This window comes from Gymnodraco acuticeps, unplaced genomic scaffold (genome assembly GCF_902827175.1).
Source record: "Gymnodraco acuticeps unplaced genomic scaffold, fGymAcu1.1, whole genome shotgun sequence".
NCBI lineage: Eukaryota > Metazoa > Chordata > Actinopteri > Perciformes > Bathydraconidae > Gymnodraco > Gymnodraco acuticeps.
In genome coordinates, this window is record NW_022992351.1 from 6,901,587 (window position 1) to 6,920,985 (window position 19,399).

A 19,399-nucleotide genomic window follows, 5' to 3' on the forward strand; every position below is an offset into this window, starting at 1 on the left:
CGTTGGAAATGGAGCAGACTGAAGCCTAATTCTCTCTTTCCTCTGACCTGCTGTCATTTCTCAGAACTGTGCAGCCTGTTAATCTTGGGTGGTCTAGTTTCATGCGTAAAACAGCAACATCATGTTGAATGTTCTCTGAAGAACTGTTTCAAATGAAAATAGCTTCTGTAACACAATTAACCTAAACATTCACCAACCTATTATAATAAAATGCCCCCCAAGGTAGGGGGAGAATTTGCTGTTTTACATGTGGGAACTCAGAGATACATTAGTCTTAATTAATTGGGGATTAAATTGAATGACTACATGCCATATTACATTGTACAGACTTAACAGGGTGTTTTGTTTCCCTTCAGTTGAACAAAAGGCGAATAAATATGGTTTAAAAGGCAACTGCACCCATTTTCTAAATTCAGGTTATTCCTAGGTCTAGGTGAGTCAACAAATATTGTTAACATACACTCTCTCCCAAATGTATAAACAACCAAAACTCCAATTTCTGATATCAATATTATATCTGAAACTGTCGAACAACTATTTGAGAAGGATGTTCAGCACCGTGGGGATGGGGAATGAATCAAGTGTATGTTCTGTTTCAGAACTGACAACACTACAAAGAATAAACCTCACTTGGGTATAAAAAAAGAAAACATGAACTGTGTGGGTCCCCAAAATCAGTCCCCATTCTTTCATTGTCTATGGGTAGATAATAACGGATGGATAATCTGCCTATAATAAGGACATCACAAGTTTAAGACTTGCTTCTCTGGTTTCTTGCTTTGAGGAAGAGTATGATTAAAAATACTGAACTTCCATGAAAATAACATATTTGAATTCTCTTATACCGTATCATGCCACCATGAATTCACTCATAATGGTCTATAATAATGTTATATTGTGGTGATTAGTTAGTTAGTTGAGAAAAAATAAATAACTTCAACTTACTTTAGCATTGAGCCTGATACATGTATTTGATAATTTAAATTACTTTGAATATTCAAATAAAGATTAATAACAGAATAATAAACAAAAAAATATCTAGCATTATTATAAGTTATACTTTATTGATCCCTTGGTGAAGTCCACAGTTTTTTAAGTCAAAGATAATAAGCTCCCCCGCAGCAGCAAATGTTAAGTGTTGCACACATTAATGCAGGGCTATTCAATTAGTTTGGAATGGGGGCCGGCTGATGCCGGGAAAAAGATGACTTGAAATATGAGCAATCATATTAAGAGCTTCAGATACAGTAAATACTACAACAGCATATGGAGTGCATATATTAATTAAATCAAACAACATAGCCCCAAGGCCTTTTATAGATCTAAATGGCAAGTTCAGAACTCCGTAGGCCTACATGTGAAGCTAATTTAACCATCAACATAATTTCATTTGATTTAATTTAGGTGAAATGATCTAATCATTCACGCAAAGATGCAATAAATGACAGGAGTTGTCAGTAGCTAGGTGGGTTCGAAACCCGAGCCTGCCGAAGTTTTCAGGCAATCTTCCCCTCTATCTCTCAATGTAACACCCTCTCTGGAATAAAGGCACTCTTGCCCAAAAAAAAAGTAGATCTATTACTTTTTAACATTATACTCAAAGGCCAGTAAATATCACGCCGGGGCCGGATTTGGCCCGCGGGCCGCCAATTGAATAGCCCTGCATTAATGTTATTCTTAAATGGTCCGTAGTGCATGAGCACTCTTTTAGATTTGTAGGCATATTCCTTTGCACATTTTTTAAATGTAATATTTTCTACACTGTGGTATTACTCAAGTAAAATATCTGAGTACTTCTTCCAAAGTATCCCAGAATGCTTAGGGTGAGAGGGAAAATCTTCTCATCCTCAACACTGTCTTATTAGGCCGCAGTGCTAATGACAAAGTGCTGCAAATGAGTCAATCGACCACTCAATCTAACCTTTAGTCTTCTTTGTTTCTAAACGTAACGCGACGCAGACGGACCTTTCCACCGGGTCCGTCTGCGCCAAACCCTAGATTCCACCGGGTCCGTCTGCGACGCGTTATGGCTGCGCCGCGGCGTCCGCTAGAATCGCGGCCACTCTAGTCAATGGGTGCTATTCCACCAGACGCGCCGCGTTACGGCTCAAAAGCGTCCCAGAAGCATCTCGCCGCTGGGCTCCGCTCGAAATAGGATTGAAGTCTATTTTTCGATGCGACGCAGCCGTAAAGGTAGTAGGCTTGTTTGAGACAAGTGATACCTGCGCAATTGCGATCAACGTCCTGCTAGTGCGTTGCATGATGGTTAATCATTTTGTCCGACTTGCTCTGGAGGCTCGCCTACATGAGACGTTGAAATCTCGCGGGACAAAGACGCCCGCAGCCTTGAGAGCGAGGCGCGGCGAGGCGGCGCAGTTCCTCTCCACGGGCTGCGGAAGCAAAATGCTTGATGGGAAACGACTCGCTGGTATCTCGAGCTGAGCGCTCATTGGTGGTTTTTACCCCGTGCTGCTGATGAAACTCTCCAATTGGCTCGGCAAAAGTTTGTTGTTGTTCTCATTCATAACACTCCGTTCGATGTCTCACTATGGGATGCGCCTCAACGTGTATGCAAACAGAAGCATCAATCTCATTACGCCAATCCTGATTGGCTGGTGATCTTGACGTCAACGTCAGGGAATCCACCCACCCTTTAAGTAGCTTGCGCTACGACGCAGCGTCATTCAAACACCTCTTCTCGCTTCAGAGCACATCTCGATTTATCAGTAACCGGGCTAGCTTAACGGTCCACAGACTGAACCCAAAGCTAATATTCGGTCGACGGGCGCTTGCCGGTTACTTTTTTGCTTTGCAAGAAGACTGAGCAATATTAACACACCAGTTAATATTGTAATCTGCCTCGCCGTTCTTTCTGTCGAAATAACGGTAAGGTTTGATTTTTTTCTTCAAGCTAGTAACATACCTGTTGCTAGTTTGTTCTTCCCTCCACACCGACACCACGGTAAAGAGGACGTTCTCTTTTGTCTCTCACACCAGAGGAGACAGAGATAAAAAAAAAAGAAGGTATTAACACACCAGTTAATATTCTTTAAAGAATAAAATCTACACCGTCGCCTTTTTTCCTTTGGACTAACGGCAAGGTTGGATTTTTTCTCAGTAACGTACCTGTTACTAGCGTGTCCACTCCACGCCGACACCCCGGCGATCGAAGATGGACCCTTCTCTCCCTCACACCAGAGGAGTCAGGGACTCGGAGGCTCGGCTATGCTGCTGCGGGTTTAAGATTTCAGGCATAGACTCACACCAGGTCTGCCCGTCCTGCCTCGGGCTGGAACACGCCCGGGAGCCTATCGATAATCCCGGCTCGTGCGGGCATTGTACCCGCTTCACCATGAAGAGCCTCCGCCGACGGTTAGCACGCCAAGCTAGCTTGTCGGGACAGGACCCCCTCATGTCCGCTGATTCGCCGTCCGGCAATCAAAACATGGTGGCGTCCGCCGCAGAGATTGAGCCCCGCGCTGTGTCAGACTGGGGCTCAACAACAGCGACAGCCGCTGAACCGGAGCGCCACGCCGTTTCAGGCTGGGACCCGGTGGCGGCAAGAGCCGCGAGAGCGGAGCCCCGCGCTGTGTCAAGCTGGGGCTCCCAATTGGACCTCACCGTGGTTCCACCCGCGGAGGATGTCCTGGAGTTGGACTACATGGAGGACGAAGAGGATACCTCTGAGTTCCTCCTGTCTGACTCGGATGGGGATGACATCTTCGTTTCATCGGCTCAGGCTGCAAAGCCGGGAGCGATGTCCGCTCCCCCGGGCGAGAGCACACCAGCTTCGCCCGTCCTAAGCATGGACTTGCAGGCCGTGTGTCAACGCGCTGCGTCCAGGCTGGACATCCCATGGCCTGAAGTGGCCAAGGAGACCTCCAGATATCGATCTCGACGGTATGGAGAGGCTCGGCCTGCTCCGCATGCCGCCAATGGAACCGCTGGTGGCAGCCCACCTCCAACCGAGGCTGGCTTCGACACCAAGCAGGAACCCCAATGCTACCGGCAAAGGCAGACCGGTTCCAGTCAGCGATGACCGAACGGGCCTATAAAGCCGCAGCTTTGTCCGCCAGGGCTCTCAACGTCTCCTCGCTGCTGCAGGCAGGCGGAGCTTTGCGAAGACATGTCGAGCAGACCTGAGCCTGCCGTGTGGGACGAGATCGCAGCGATCACGGACATTTGCCTCCATGTGCAGCTGTGCAGTCCAAGCCACGGGCAAAGCGCTGGGAATGATGGTGGTACAGGAGAGAGCCAGGTGGCTCAACCTGACCAACCTTCCAGACCGGGAAAAAGAGGATGTTCTGGACATGCCTATTGTTCCCGAGGGCATATTTGGCTCCGCTCTAGCTTCAATGCAGCTGAGGTGCGAGTCAAAAAGGAAGGGAGACGAGGCTCTCCAGCTCTGTCTCCCCCGAAGGGTCCAGCCGCCACCTCCAATGGTCCCGCGGCAGGCCTTCACCCAAGCTGTCTCACGTCCTGCCCGGTTCAAAATACCGAAGCAGCAGAGACCGCAGCCCGTCCCGGGTCCCCAGCCCAGGCACGAGGCAAGAGGGAGCTGGCCAAGAAAATCTCCGGTTCCGGCAGCTGCCGCTCAGGCACAGCCGACCCAGGTTTTCAGCCACCAGGCGAGGAAGAAGAAGCGGGCGGCCTGACAGCCTCCTCTCTCCTCGATGAAGGAGCTGGAAGTTCCCTGTTCCCCAGCTCCAGAGCACGTTCCAGTGTTGGATGCTCATGTGTTTTCGGGGTGCCACCATGCCCCCATCTTCCCGCCGCCTCGAGTGATGCCAGAACGTCATCCTCAAGTTTGCACCATCAGGGAAATGGACTTAACATCAAAGACAGCAAGTTCCGCTGCCTGTTTAAGTCACACAAACACATGTCATCATTGTTGTTTCAAAATAAATCATTTTCCACTGTCGTTTCCAGGCTTGAAGCCAAGGGCGCAGTCAATAAAAATGAAAAGAAAAACAATAAAAACAATAAACAGTCTGTCGTCTGCCCCTCTTTTGAGAGCGGCTACGGCCTCTCTCAAAAGGCGGATTGTGAAGGCACCACCGCCACGCGCATGCACAGTGTCGGCCGGGGTTGTCAACCTGGGGTACCACCGTGTTCAGTCACTAGAGGGCCCCATAACACAACAAATAGAGACACTGAGGGCAGACGACAGAGCTGTGACATCTCCGCTCGCTTTGAGAAGCGAAAAGTGGAGGATGCTCACAGATTCTGCTTGTGTTGCCCTGTGTAACTGTTAAGACAGTAACACGGGGCTACAGGCTCCAATTCCCTGTCACCCCCCCTCACTTCTCGGGCATTCTGTATTCACAGACCCGGGGAGAGTCAGCCCATATTCTAGAGCAAGAGATTTTCTCGCTACTAGAAAAGAAGGCTATATCGATAATACCCGCCGAACAGAGTCAGAGCGGCTTTTATTCCAAATATTTCCTCGTTCCCAAACGGGGAGGGAACGGAATTTGGCCTATACTAGATTTGAGAGCTCTGAACAAATATCTCAAAAGATACAAATTCAGAATGCTCACTCACACATCTCTGTTGCGTCTCGTGCGCCAAAACGACTGGTTCACATCAGTCGACCTGAAAGATGCGTATTTCCACATCCCAGTATATTACCCACACAGGAAATATCTGAGGTTCGCCTTTCAGGGTGTCTGTTACGAGTACAGAGTACTTCCCTTCGGTCTGTCTCTCAGCCCACGAGTGTTTGTGCGGTGTACGGAAGCCGCGATAGCCCCGTTAAGACAACTGGGTATTCGCCTGGCAACTTATCTGGACGATTGGCTCATTCTCGCACAGTCGGAGCAAGAGGCTCTTACGCCGACGAATGTCGTCGTAAAACACCTGCTCGACCTGGGTTTTGTAATAAACACAGAAAAGAGCATGTTGTCTCCAGCCCAGACTGTAAGCTTTTAGCGGTGTTCCTCACCCTAAAACGCTTTCTGCCTTTTCTCAGAGGACATCATGTCCTCGTGAGGACAGACAACACGACCACAATATCGTATAACGCCAAGGGGGTTTGCGTTCTCTCCAGTTCCACATGCTGGCACGCAAACTGATCTTATGGAGCTACTAGAAAGACGGTCGAACCCGGTGCATTTCTCCGTCTGAATGTGGTGCACTTTTACTAAATGTTTAGACACATCGTGTTACCGCCCTTACATGCTAAACTCTTAATGCACTTTTGGCAACGAGCATTGTCCACATCGAGACGGGTAAAGTTTAACCACACCTCGGAGCACGTTCTCTCCGCCATCTCCTCCGTGTGTGTGCTGCTGCATGTAGCAGCTGCGTGTGTGTATACTGCCCCGCCCCCTCGCAAGCAGGCGGGGGAGAGAGATCGAAAATACTAAAAATGACGCATTTTGCGGTCTTTTTGCATGTTAGAAACGGAGTTGGCGACACTAAAACTGCAATATAATGTTTGTGTAGCAATAATACACATGACATATTTTTTAAATGTCTCCAGTACCGATAAAAAGACCGATAACGTCGGAGCTTAACGGTACCACGGTCTTTAATAATTCAGCCCCGGGGCCCGTTTAATACCGGGGCTCGGTACCCATCCCTACCCGCGGCGATGCGTCATTCAGCAGACTCTCCAGCTCACTCTCACAGGCGACAAGTTTCAGCACCTTCTCAGTGAGTTTCCCGACTTGACGCAGCCCACCTTTTCCGCTGCCACTACCAAACACGGGGTAGAGCACCACATTGACACTGAAGGCCCCCCTGTCTACGCTAGGGCCCGGCGGCTCAACCCTGACATGCTGGCAGTCGCCAAGTCGGAGTACGTCAACATGGAGCGTCTGGGCATCATCCGCCGCTCAGACAGCCCTTGGGCTTCGCCGCTTCACATGGTCCCTAAATCAGCCGGTGGCTGGCGACCGTGTGGTGACTACCGCCGCCTTAACGACACCACTACGCCAGACCGCTACCCGGTCCCTCACATCCAGGACTTCTCTGCACACCTGGCAGGCAAGCTGGTCTTCTCCAAGGGGGATCTGGTGTGGGGCTACCACCAGGTTCCGGTACACCCCTCGGACGTCCCCAAAACTGCGCTAATTACGCCGTTTGGGCTTTTCGAGTTCCTGCGTATGCCGTTTGGACTTAAGAACGCAGCTCAGTCCTTTCAGCGGCTGATGGATTCAGCGCTCAGAGACATGCCATTCATCTTCGCCTATTTAGACGACATCCTGGTCGCCAGCTCCTCCTCCGAATAGCACCAGGCACATCTCCGGGTCTTTTTCGCGAGGCTCAACCAACATGGCCTGATTATCAACCCGGCGAAGTGTCAGTTCGGGTTGTCCTCCATCCATTTCCTCGGGCACCTCATCAGCAAGGATGGGGCCGCCCCCCTCCCGTCGAAAGTGGAGGCCGTGTCTGCCTTTCCACGACCGCCTACAGCTCGGGCGCTCCGAGAGTTCCTCGGGATGGTGACGTTTTATCACCGGTTCATCCGCCGGGCGGCCCACACCATGCGCCCGCTGTACGAGGCCCTCAAGGACAAGGCCAGGCCATAGACTGGACTGCTGAAAGGGAGGTCGCTTTCAACGCCACCAAAGCCGCCCTGAGCGAATCCGCCATGTTGGCTCACCCGTCACACAGGGCCCCCATCGCTATCACCACCGACGCGTCTGACTACACGGTGGGCGCGGGGGATGAACAATGGGTCGACGGCGCCTGGCAACCGCTCGCCTTTTTCAGCCGCCAGTTGACTCCCAGGGAGCGCAAGTACAGCGCTTTCGACAGAGAACTCCTTGGTCTCTATTTGGCGGTTCGCCACTGCCGTTTCCTGCTGGAAGGCCGAGAGTTTGCGGCGTTCGTGGATCACAAGCCACTGACCTTCTGCATGTCCAAGGTGGCCGAGCCGTGGTCCGCCCGACAGCAACGCCAGCTTTCGTACATCTCCGAGTACACCACGGACATACGACACATCGCTGGCAAGGCTAACGTGGTCGCGGACTGCCTCTCCAGAGCGGTCATCGGAGTTGTGCAGCTGGGCCTCGATTACCTCCGCATGGGCGCTGACCGGGCCTCTGATCACGGGGTCCAGACCCTCAAAGCCTTGGTCACGGGATTACACCTGGAGGAAGTCACGGTCGGTGTGGTGTGACGTCTCCACGGGCCAGCCTCGACCGCTGGTCCCTGCGGACTGACGCCGACCCGTTTTTGAGGCGGTTCACAATCTTTCCCACCCCGGTAGGAAGCCGTCCGTGAAGTTGTTGTCGCAAAAGTTTGTGTGGCAGGGGCTTAAGAAGGACGTGAGGTCCTGGGTCGACTCATGCGTGGCCTGTAAACGGGCCAAAGTCCACCGCCATACTAGGGCCCCTTTTGAACTTTTTGTGGTTCCTGAGAGGAGGTTTGATCATGTCAATGTCGACCTCGTAGGTCCGCTCCCCCCCTCTCACGGTTTCACCTACCTGTTGTTCACCCGCTGGCCCGAGGCCGTTCCCCTCGCCTCAACGTCAGCTTCCGACGTCGCCCGTGCTTTCATCGGCACGTGGGAGGCGCGCTTCGGGACCCCGTCTGACCTCTCCTCTGACCGCGGTTCTCAGTTCACCTCGGAGCTGTGGAACGCTGTTGCTGTGGGTTTGGGGGTCAAGCTGCACCGCACCACCGCATATCACCCCCAGGCTAACGGATTGTGTGAGCGGTTTCACCGGTCCATGAAGGGGTCACTGCGTGCCGGCTTGACAGACGGCAACTGGGTGGATAAGCTCCCGTGGGTTATGCTCGGCCTCAGGTGTGCCCCCAAAGAAGACCTGCAGTCCTCGTCGGTGGAGCTCATCTATGGCCAGACGCTACGGGTCCCCGGGGAATTCATTCCCACCGCCACTGTGCCTTGGTCTGCGGCCGGGCAGCACTCCTCCCTGCTGGAAACCGCCGGGACATTTACGCCCGTCCCCACGTCGCAGCACAGCAACCCAGCTTTCCGGGTGTCCCCCGGATTACGGTCGGCGGATTTCATTTTTATTCGCCACGACGCCCACCGCGGCCCCTTTACGACGGTCCGTTCAGGGTCATACGTCACGGGGACAAGAGCCTGGTGGTGGATGTTGGTGGCAGGCCTGAGACTGTGTCCGTTGATTGGATTAAGCCTGCTCACGTGGACGTTTCCAGGCCGTTGGAGTTGGCTCTGCCCCCACGTCAGGGCCGCCCTCCCATGGCCCGCCCCCCGCGGGGATGCCCTCGCCCTTGTTGGCGCCCCTGCCCTCGCCTGCAGCCCCGCCCTCCTCGGCCCCTGTGGTCCGTACGCGCCGGGGTCGGGTGGTACTTCCTCCCAGGCACGAGGATTGTGACTATGGGTGAATACTGGGGGGCTTGTGTGGTGATTGACATTATTCACCCACGGATCTATGGGTTGGAGTATTGATACGCACGGACATTTTAGTGAACCGGACTTCCTATTTCCGCCGGTCTTCGCTTCCCGGGCATGAAGTTGTTTACATGTGTTCTCAGATGCTAAATAAAAGTCTAGCTTATACCTTTGATACCCCGCCTCCGTCTCCCGGCACCACAACATATATATATATATATATATATATACACACACACACAAACACATTTTGCAGACCCTATCCCTCCGTAGTCTTTCAAGTAGGAGGAGAAATGCCAGCGTTCTCCTCCGGTTTACAGGCACTGTGTAAATTATATATATAGAATAATTATGATGATGAATGCATTTTTTTACCACTAAAATACAGCAACACATCTTTGATTCATGTCGTTTATAACTGGGATATTACAATTATTATTAACTTTGTCTGTACAAAGTAGCCTGTCCAGGAAATATGCCCAAATCAACAAAAACTGCGAGCCGGCAGGCAAGACGCTCCGCTTCTGAAATGCTTCTGAAACGCGCCCGGTAGGGTATGACGCCGGAGGAGGCTGGACCAAAACCGCGCTGCAGCCGTAACACGCCGCAGACGGACCCGGTGGAATCTAGGGGTTAAGACTAGAATAAGCATCGGAGGGATGAAACCCTCTTTAATGGCCACACATGCAGAGCACACAGCACACAGTGAAATGTGGCCTCTGCATTTAACCCATCCTAGTACCAGAAGTCTAGTATATGAGCAGACTTGGCTGACACTTAGTAAAACATATCAATTACCACTAGCAAAGCCATCTGCTTGATGGATTATCAATGCTAGCTTTCGCTTTTCTTTATTGTGTCTTTTGCTTTGTGTTACTTCACACTGATCCTGATTTGATCTCATTGCAACATGCTCATTTGATGCATTCCACATGGCCCTGATCCAGGGGCGCCATAAGGGGGTGAAAAGTTAGGACGATTCTAAGGGCCCGTGACTGACAGGGGCCCCAACATGTTTAGAACATTAAGAAAAAAAATGTAAGTAACCTTTCATTAATCCTCAATAATTAATATTAATAGAACGTTACATTGATAAATTACTCACTACACTTACGATTCATTTAACTTATTTTCTTCCAAAAGTTAATTACCCAAAGCCTCTGTACACCCCCTTCTATTTACATGTAATGGTTTGGTCCTGCCTCCAAACGCAGTGCGGCACCGGCACTTGCAGAGAGTGAAAGCTTGTGAGGAGGGATGCTAGTACTTAGCCTACGTAAGTGTGTTGTACCCAGTACTCGAGTTGAGGGGGGATGAGGGGGGATGGCATCCCCCCTGAAATAAAAACGGTTGATTGATTGATTGATTGAAAAGTTTATTAACAGCTTGTATATTGGGTACAGTACAGTACAGTTCAAAACATACAATTGTTAAGGGGATGCAGACCAGAGAAAGACTTTCGTCTTGTTTACATCAGGGTCCCCCATTTCCAATTCATCATGTCATTTAAGACATATAAGACATATTTGACATACAGATGGCTTATTTACAATTTACATACAGGTGGTTTTTTACATACAGATTGCTTATTTACAATTTTCATTTTAGATTTCGTTCTAATACATCCTAACCGGACATTTAAGACATACCAAGTCTACAGATATACAGTTAGTAACAGAGTCTAAAATGCGAGTATATACATAGATGGGGGGGGGAAGCTGTCCATTGTATGACAGGTTGAGATTTGTACCATTACCGGGGCCAGTTTTGCAATGCTCTCCCCCGAAGGTGCTCTTTAAGAGAGGTTTTGAAGGTAAGTATAGTTTTACTTTCCTTTACAGTTGTGGGAAGAGCGTTCCACCTTGATGTGGCATAATTGCGAAACGTGTATTCCCCCTTTTTTGTGCCAAATCTGGGTTTCACATGATTTGTGGAGCTCCCTCTGGTGTTATGATCATGGTATTCCTTGACCTTTGGGAAGAATTTTGACATGTACATGGGTACCATAGAGGTGTAGTGGATCTTGTAGACCAGGCCCATTGCAAGTAGCTGTACTCTGTCGTCTACTCTAAGCCATCCTAGGTTGTCAAAGTGGTGAGGTGGGTTCTAGATGAAAGGTCAAGCAGTAGTCTGACCAGTTTATTTTGCGATGTTTGAAGTTTTATTTTTAGCGCCGTGCAAGCATAGTCATAGTACCCTTGAATGAGTGCTCCTGCCAGAGTTTTCAGGGTGTTTTTGTTTACCAGAGAGGAGATCCGGTATAGGAATCTAGTTCTTTGATTGACTTTTTTTATTACATTGGATGCCATTTTGTCACAGGAGAGGTTTGCCTCAAGAATAGATCCTAGGTATGTAATTTCCTTCTTACTTGTGACAATAATGTCACCCACTGCAACTGAGAAGTCGTCGGATTTGCTGAGATTATGTTTCGAACCGAAGAGAATGGACTCTGTTTTACCCAGGTGTAATGATAATTTATTATCGGCGAGCCAGGTGCAGATTCTGCCGAGCTCGGAGCTGAGGGTTTTTTCAACCTGCAATCTGCTCCTGTTCAGAGACCAGCAGGGCTGAGTCGTCCGCGAACAGGAACAAGTTGCAGTCACATGCTGATGACATGTCGTTTGCATAAATTAGGAACAGTAACGGACCAAATATGCTTCCTTGTGGAACACCACAGCTCACTGGGAGGGGGGGGGACAGAGTACCGTTTACCTCCACCATCTGTTCTCTCCCCTCCAGGTAGGATTGCATCCAGCTCACCGATAGTTTATCAAAACCAATTGCTTTTAGCTTGTCAATCAGAATGGGGTGATTGACAGTGTCGAAAGCCTTTTGTAGGTCACCATGCCGCAGTACTTGCCCTCGTCCACCTCTTGTTTGATGTGGTCGCTCAAATAAAGAAGGCATGTGTCAGTGGAGTGGGATGTTCTAAAGCCAGATTGAAATTCATAGATTAGTTTATTTTCCGCGAGGTACTTTTCGACCTGTTCATATACTATTTTTTCCATGACTTTCGAGATGGAGGTAAGTATAGAAACAGGGTGGTAGTTGCCTGGGTCCAATTTGCTGCCCTTTTTGTGCAGGGGGGTTACTCTTGCAATTTTGAAGTCTTTGGGTACTTTTCCCTGTTTTATGGAGAGGTTAATTATGTGAGCTATGACCGGTGAGATGGCGGTTGCTGTGTCTCTGAGGAATTTGGAGGGGATATTGTCGTGGCCAGTGGCCTTGTTAGGTTGGAGGGCGCTCAGTTTAATGAGTACCTCTGCTGTTGTTACCCTTGCTAGACTGAAATCATCTTTGCGTACCCCTAGGTTTTTGTAGTAGGTCATGATGTGATCTACTCCAAAAAGCCCTGAGTGGGAGGGTAATTTATTTACAAGAGTTGTGGCTATGTTTGTCTAAAAAAATGTGAAGTACTTGGCCACATCCAGTTTGTCTGTGATGAGCCTGTTATCTGTCTTTATGTTTAAGTTCGAAAATCTCGTTTTAAGTTTTTTACTGCAGCCAAGCTGGTTATTGAGTAATTTCGAAAGTTCACAGGGTTTATTTGTGTTTTCCTCAGTTTTGACATTGATGAAACTCTTTTTGGCAGTTTTGATCATGGAGCTTACGTCATTTCTTAGTCTGTTTCTTTCAATTTTTAGTTCAGTCACGTGGGCCTGGAGTTCACTGCTCGTGCTTTTGGAAAGCATTGACTGACTTTTATGAAACTCTGAGCATTTTTTGTCTCTGGTTTTCATGGCGGTCAGTATGCCGGAGTGCATCCACGGCTCAGCGCGATTTTTTATCCTGGTTGTTCTTAGGGGGGCCAAATCATTGAGTATTGCAGAGAATTTGTTTTTTAAACCAAGCCATGTTTCTTCAACTTGTGTACCACTGAGCTCATCTGACCAGTCCAGGCTCTCCAGTTCTAGGTTAAAGGCCTCACTAGAGTAGTTTTTGAGGTCTCTAGATATGACTGTTTTGTGACAGCCGGCCCTTTGTTTTAGCTTTTTGCGGGTACAGAATATCATATAATGATCACTTAAACCGCATGCTATAACCCCTTTACTGGAGATCCTCGACCTGTCAGAGGTCAGAATGAGATCAATGGTAGTTTGTGTTGTTTCACATACCCGGGTGGGTTGGGTGATTAGCTGGCTGAAGCCGTGCAGATCACAAATCCTACTGAAGGACTTGAAGACGGACGTGTCTTTACGTTGCATATCCGTGTTCCAGTCTCCAACAATAATTGTCTCTACATCCCCCACATCAGCCAAACATCCATCTAATGTATCATAAAAGTCACTCTGTTCCGGTGGTCTATAGATTGTCCCGACTATTACAGATGTAGCATTGTCAAAAATAATTTCAACCCACACAGATTCAATATTTTCATGATGCAGGTCAGTACGGTTTTTGAAATTGGTGTCTTTATTTATGTACATGCAGACACCACCTCCATTCACGTTCCTGTCCCTTCTCACTACAAGATAATCTTCAATTTCAATCTCTGAATCTGTAATGGAATTGTCCAATTTGGTCTCAGAAAAGCATAATATGCTTGCCTTACCGTTCATGAATAGCTGCCTGAGTTCAGCCAGTGTGTGTCTCAGGCTGTTAGTGTTCAGATGAAAAATATGTAGTCCATTTTTGTTGCTTAAATGCACAATGTCGTCAGCTTGCAGATATTTGTCTTTGTCCGTTACAGCAACCGGCTTGCGGCCTGCCGTGGTGTTTGGAGCGGTGGGGTGGTGGGGGGAGGGAGGCTCCGTTGTAGCTTTAGCCGTTGATATGCTAGCAGGGTGGCTAACAACATGGCGGATATTTGTTCCCTCGGATATCGGTTCTCTTCCTCTCATCACTGCCTCATGCGTGTCTGTCTGCCGAGGCGTCCCCGGGGGAATGTCGAAGTCTCCGTTTATTCCTCGGTCTCCGCTGTCTCCACGGTCTCTGTTGTCGTCGCGTAGTTGTTGCTGCAGCGGAAGAGATGCTAGTTGTGATGCTAGTTGTGATGCTAGCTCCTCGAGCCTGCAGGACTGGCTTCTTGTCTGCACCGGGCCCGGATTCAGATGGATGTCTCCCGCTAACAATAAGACCAAGACGATCATACTTCTTCGGTCTAGTTTGCCTGACGGGGGTAAGTACTTTCGCGTCGGGTTTGCAGTTAATAATGCATGAATGCTTGCAATTCCAAAAGCGAGGTGTTTCCTTTCCCAGCCGTTGAGAAGGTAAAAGTCATTGTGGTTCATTTTATCCCCGCTTTCATTACTCTCCTTCTCTAAGTGATGTTGCCTCATTGATGAGTTGAGGTAGGAGTCCATACTCCATATTGTCAGGAGGATGAAATATGTAAAAAATCGTGAGGAATAACCTCCAAAGCGGGAGCTCTCGAAAATGCGACCACTCATAGCGAAACCGGATGCATTTGTCAAAATCATCCCCCTTTTAAAAATGCCATTCCCCCTTTCCATTCCTTATGTAATTTTATTAATGAACGTGGCACTGGTATTACTGCTATTTCAACATTAATTTTGCGCATTTTGAGTAAAATACTGTGGGCGAGGAGGAGCACGCACACACGCAATGACATTTTTACCAAGTCACTGACGCTATACTATGCGAGTGCCCTAGAGGGCGCCAGAGCGCCGTGATGCGCCTGTTTGATCGATGCCAGAAGCGCAGGTAACGGTCATCACAAGAGGCGCGTTCACACCGCAGTACTTTTCCCACTTTAGTTCCGATATAGTTCCGAAATGTTGCGTTCACACCAAAAAGAGCCGGAACTAAAATTAGTTCATGAGAACCTTTTCACCCCCTTTTCCGTCCCTGCTAGAGAGCAGGGACTTTCGTGGGAGAAAAAGGTTCCTATGTCTGATTGGCTGGGCGGATTGCAAACCACGACCCATAAAACTCCCAAAAAGTTTTGTGAAGTCGCCATTTTATTATCCTCGCATTAGCATTATTAGCATTAGCATTAGCCCAGCGCAGAAACGCAGAGAGACTAACTTATGGCAACACAAAATAAAACATGGGAGCGGTGGAGATGAGGAGGTGTCGGCGTTCTGGCGATTTACTCTGAAGGCTTCAGTAGAAGCTGCTGGGAGTCCCAGCAGCTTCTACTGAAGCCAGTCCCCAACTCCGGGGACTTCCGGCCGGGGATTTTGGGCGGCAGTATACGCCGTGAAGTGGTTTGCGGCCTGCCAGTAAACCCAAAGCAGAAGAAGAAGAAGTGACGTCAGCGGCTTCATTTGCCTAATCCTCCCCCAGGGACTTATTCCGGTGTGAACGCGATCTGTACTTAGTTCATGAGAACTAAAGAGTTCTCATGAACTAAGTTCTGATGTACCTTTGTGGGAAAAGTACTGCGGTGTGAATGTGCCTAATGGCCAAGCGACCAGGAGGACAACGTGATCTGAGGGACTTCATATTTAAAAATACTAAAAACAACATTTCAGGTAAATTAAGAGTCAGTAATCTTAGTCATTACTCATTACTTTAGTCACCAAAGGTGGAATCTATGGACATAAGCAGCAATAACAACTTAGTTTGGAGTAATACGTTTTTCTCTCGTGTTAGATAGCTGGTCAGACCATAGGGGTCAGACTCAAAACTGTTGATGAAATTATACCACCAGCACCAGAAGAGCTGAAACCCCTCCTTCAAGCAGTGAACACTCTGGTCATCTCCACAGCTGAGTGTGAACGTGGGTTTAGTCAGATGAACATTTTAACCACAACTAGAAGCAGAGGTAAAAAGCATGTCAGCCTGGCTTTTCATCAAGTGTGTTGGCCCTCCACTGAACAAGTTCAGACCAGAGGTATATGTCAAGACTTGGCTTCAAAGCCATTGCTTATCAAACAATCCGAAAGCAAGAGCCAGAAAAATTGAGACCAAAAAACATGATTATGAAAATCTTTGGAAACTTCTCTGAGATGGGGGAGAGTGGAGTAGGCAGCCATTGACAACATTGGTCCTATTTTGTATTATCTGTATAATCTTTTAATATATTTTCATATTTTGTAAACAATTTCAATTTGCACTTAATGCTCTGTTAAAAAAAAGTAACATTGGGAATGTTAACATAACATATTTGTATTTGAACTGCAATAAAATTATGACGGATCAATATTTTTCAAATTGTTTTCCTCTAATTTTTTATGAAGTGTTTAATTTACATAATGATTTAATTAATTATAAAAATAATTAAATAAATAAATAATTAACAAATGTAACCCTTTAGATACCAGTTTTGATCGTATACCAGTAACTGCTTTTTTGAAAAAATACACTATAATTCAATATTCTAAAAACTATTTTGATTTTATTATTAGTATAATCAGTTGATCCTCTGAATAATAAATGAGGGACTGTTAACCTACAAGATTTGTACCATAGACTTCCATTATAACCACATTTTTTTATTCCCTCCCCTCCTTTAAATTAAAGTGAAAAAAAGATTTTGCACTAATTGTCCTCTGCATTTGACCCTAAATGTTAGTGGTGCCATGGCAGCCCGGGGACCGACTCTAATTCTGAGGTGCCTTGGTCAAGAGCAATGAAAGGAGTATCTGAACATTAGGGGTGTAACGGTACACGTACCCGTACCGAAATTATTCGGTACGGGCCCTTCGGTTCGGTACACATGTGTACCGAAGTGTACCGAACGAATATAACGTTAAACTTAAAAAATTGAGAACGTGAACAACTTCTTGGAAGTAATCTCAGGTGCTGCGTCGCAGCATTCAGAGAATGTTGCTCCCATTGTGTTCAACGCGTCATAGAGCGAGCAAGTCATTTCATTGGACGAGAGGCATACTATGTCAGAGGGATGCGTTCAAATGTAGTCAGTAATTTGAGGAACTGTCTAAATGGCGAACGCAGATAAAGTTGAGCTGAAAATCCTCCAGCATCATTGAAGTCTCCGGTTTAGGAATATTTTGGTTTCGCAGTTACGTACAAGGATGACGGACAAAGACAGGTGGACCGAACCAAAGCTGTTTGTCGGCATTGTTCAACTAAAATTGGTTACGCGGCTGGCAATACATCAAACTTGCACACTCTTGAAAAGGCATCACCCGAACGTGAATATCACCGGTACCAAAAGAAAAAAGACTGAAGTGCAAACCCAACTCCCGCTAGCATTTAAGCCTCCACCACTCGCAGAGAGTTCAGACCGAGCCAAAGCTATTACAAACACCAAATATCCTTATGTTGCCATGTTAGCAAAGCGCTACCTGGCTGTATCTGCTACCTCTGTCCCTAGAGAGGGTGTTCTCCACAGCAGGAGACATTGTTAGTGCCAGCAGATCTGCCCTTTCGGCAAGCAATGTGGACAAGTTCATCTTTCTTTAAAACAACATGAAAATACAATGACAAGCAAGTCATAATGTCAAACTGGCTGCTTAGGTACTAGTACAGTACAGTTCAAATACAGATTATTTCAGTTAATTAAAAAGCTGCACCTTAATGTTTATTTTATTATATTTTGTATTTATTTGAGTGAATATTCATAGTTTAATAATAATTAAAAACCCAAAACTAATAGTTTATGTTTTGTGAGTACTAGTACAGTAAAGTTCAAATACAGATTATTTCAGTTCATCGAAATGCTGCACCTTAATGTTTTTTTTATTATATTTTGTATTTATTTGAGTGAATATTCACAGTTTAATAATAATTAGAAAAAAATATGTTATGTTTTGTGATAATTTTTTCTGCTGTACCGAAAACGTACCGAACCGAACCGTGACCTAAAAACCGAGGTACGTACCGAACCGAAATGTTTGTGAACCGTTACACCCCTACTGAACATCCATAACATGCATGTTGTTTTAGGAGTATAATAATTATCTTTATGCTGGTTGGTCTCCCACCCTCGGCGGGTTATCAGCACAAATTATGTCCCCATGTGATAGAATCCACCATCCCCCCTGATTTTTTTTTACAACTTGAGTACTGGTTGTACCATGTTTCAACGACCAACAAAGTCAGGCTGTAAGAAAAGAAGAGAAAGGAGAGAAAGAAAAGAGAGAGGGACTAAAGGGCGACAGTATGTCACCCAGTTTTTCACAAGAAAAGGTGGGTGGTCCATGAGTTAGCTAATGTTTTTTTGTTTACTAAGCTGACATTAAGTACTGTTAATATCTATACAGAAAATTCAGAAGTCTTTCATTTCACTGCTCTTTTAGCTGACATTTAAAGGTATGGTAGGTAATTCACTTCAGAAACACTTTTTGTTATATTCCATGGAATGCTCTTAACATCCGATAGCAATGAATATATGAAATGCTTTGACAATAAATACATACAAAAATGTCATCTGTGGAAGCTGTGGCGCTGTAAAAAGCACGACCAATCATCTGAGCCGGCCCGGCTAAAATAACTGGATGGCCTACCTGCCTGTCAGCCTTCCATCTGTGCACAAACTGATCTCGTGCCCTCATTGGTCATGTACGCGTTCGTGTGTGTTGGAGGAGGGGCTCTGTAAGGAACTCTGAAGGAAGGGACAGATTTTTTTCGGTTGTGTACTTTCAAATTCTAGCGCACTCGAGCTGGTTTCTCCATTCTTACCTACTTACCTTTAATAAATGCAGGCACATTTTTAGCGCCTATTCATACTAAATCAGTTGTCCCTCCCCCTGGTGCCAGATCCAACAGATCCATCTTTAGGCTCAGCAGCCCTGTCCCCCCATAAGGCTGAACCTGAACCAGCTTTTCTCCCAACTGAAGGAGGTGAGCAGCATTGTGTTGAATGACATGCCACTTAACATATCTGAAGGGAGACTGGAATACAAAATATATGTATATATAACAAAAAGCTAACATCTAATTTAAATTATACATTTCAAACACAGTATTTTCCCACATAGCCAATGATCTATATAAAACAAAAATCTGCTTTTAAGTCTATTTAGGATGATGGACAGTTTGAAGCATTGAGTGATCAGTCTGTATTAGGTAAACAAAATGTTAATCACCGACATTTTGGTTATGATATTAATACTAATGTTATTATATTAAAGCAGGGGTGGGGAACCTCCGGCCCCCGGGCTGTATACGGACCGCTAGACCATTTGGTACGGCCCT

At 47.0% G+C, this 19,399-nt stretch overlaps 1 protein-coding gene across 1 annotated transcript in view; it reads left to right on the forward strand.

The window, feature by feature from the left end:
• espn (espin) overlaps nt 1–19,399 on the forward strand; it is a 60,568-nt gene that overhangs the window by 796 nt on the left and 40,373 nt on the right.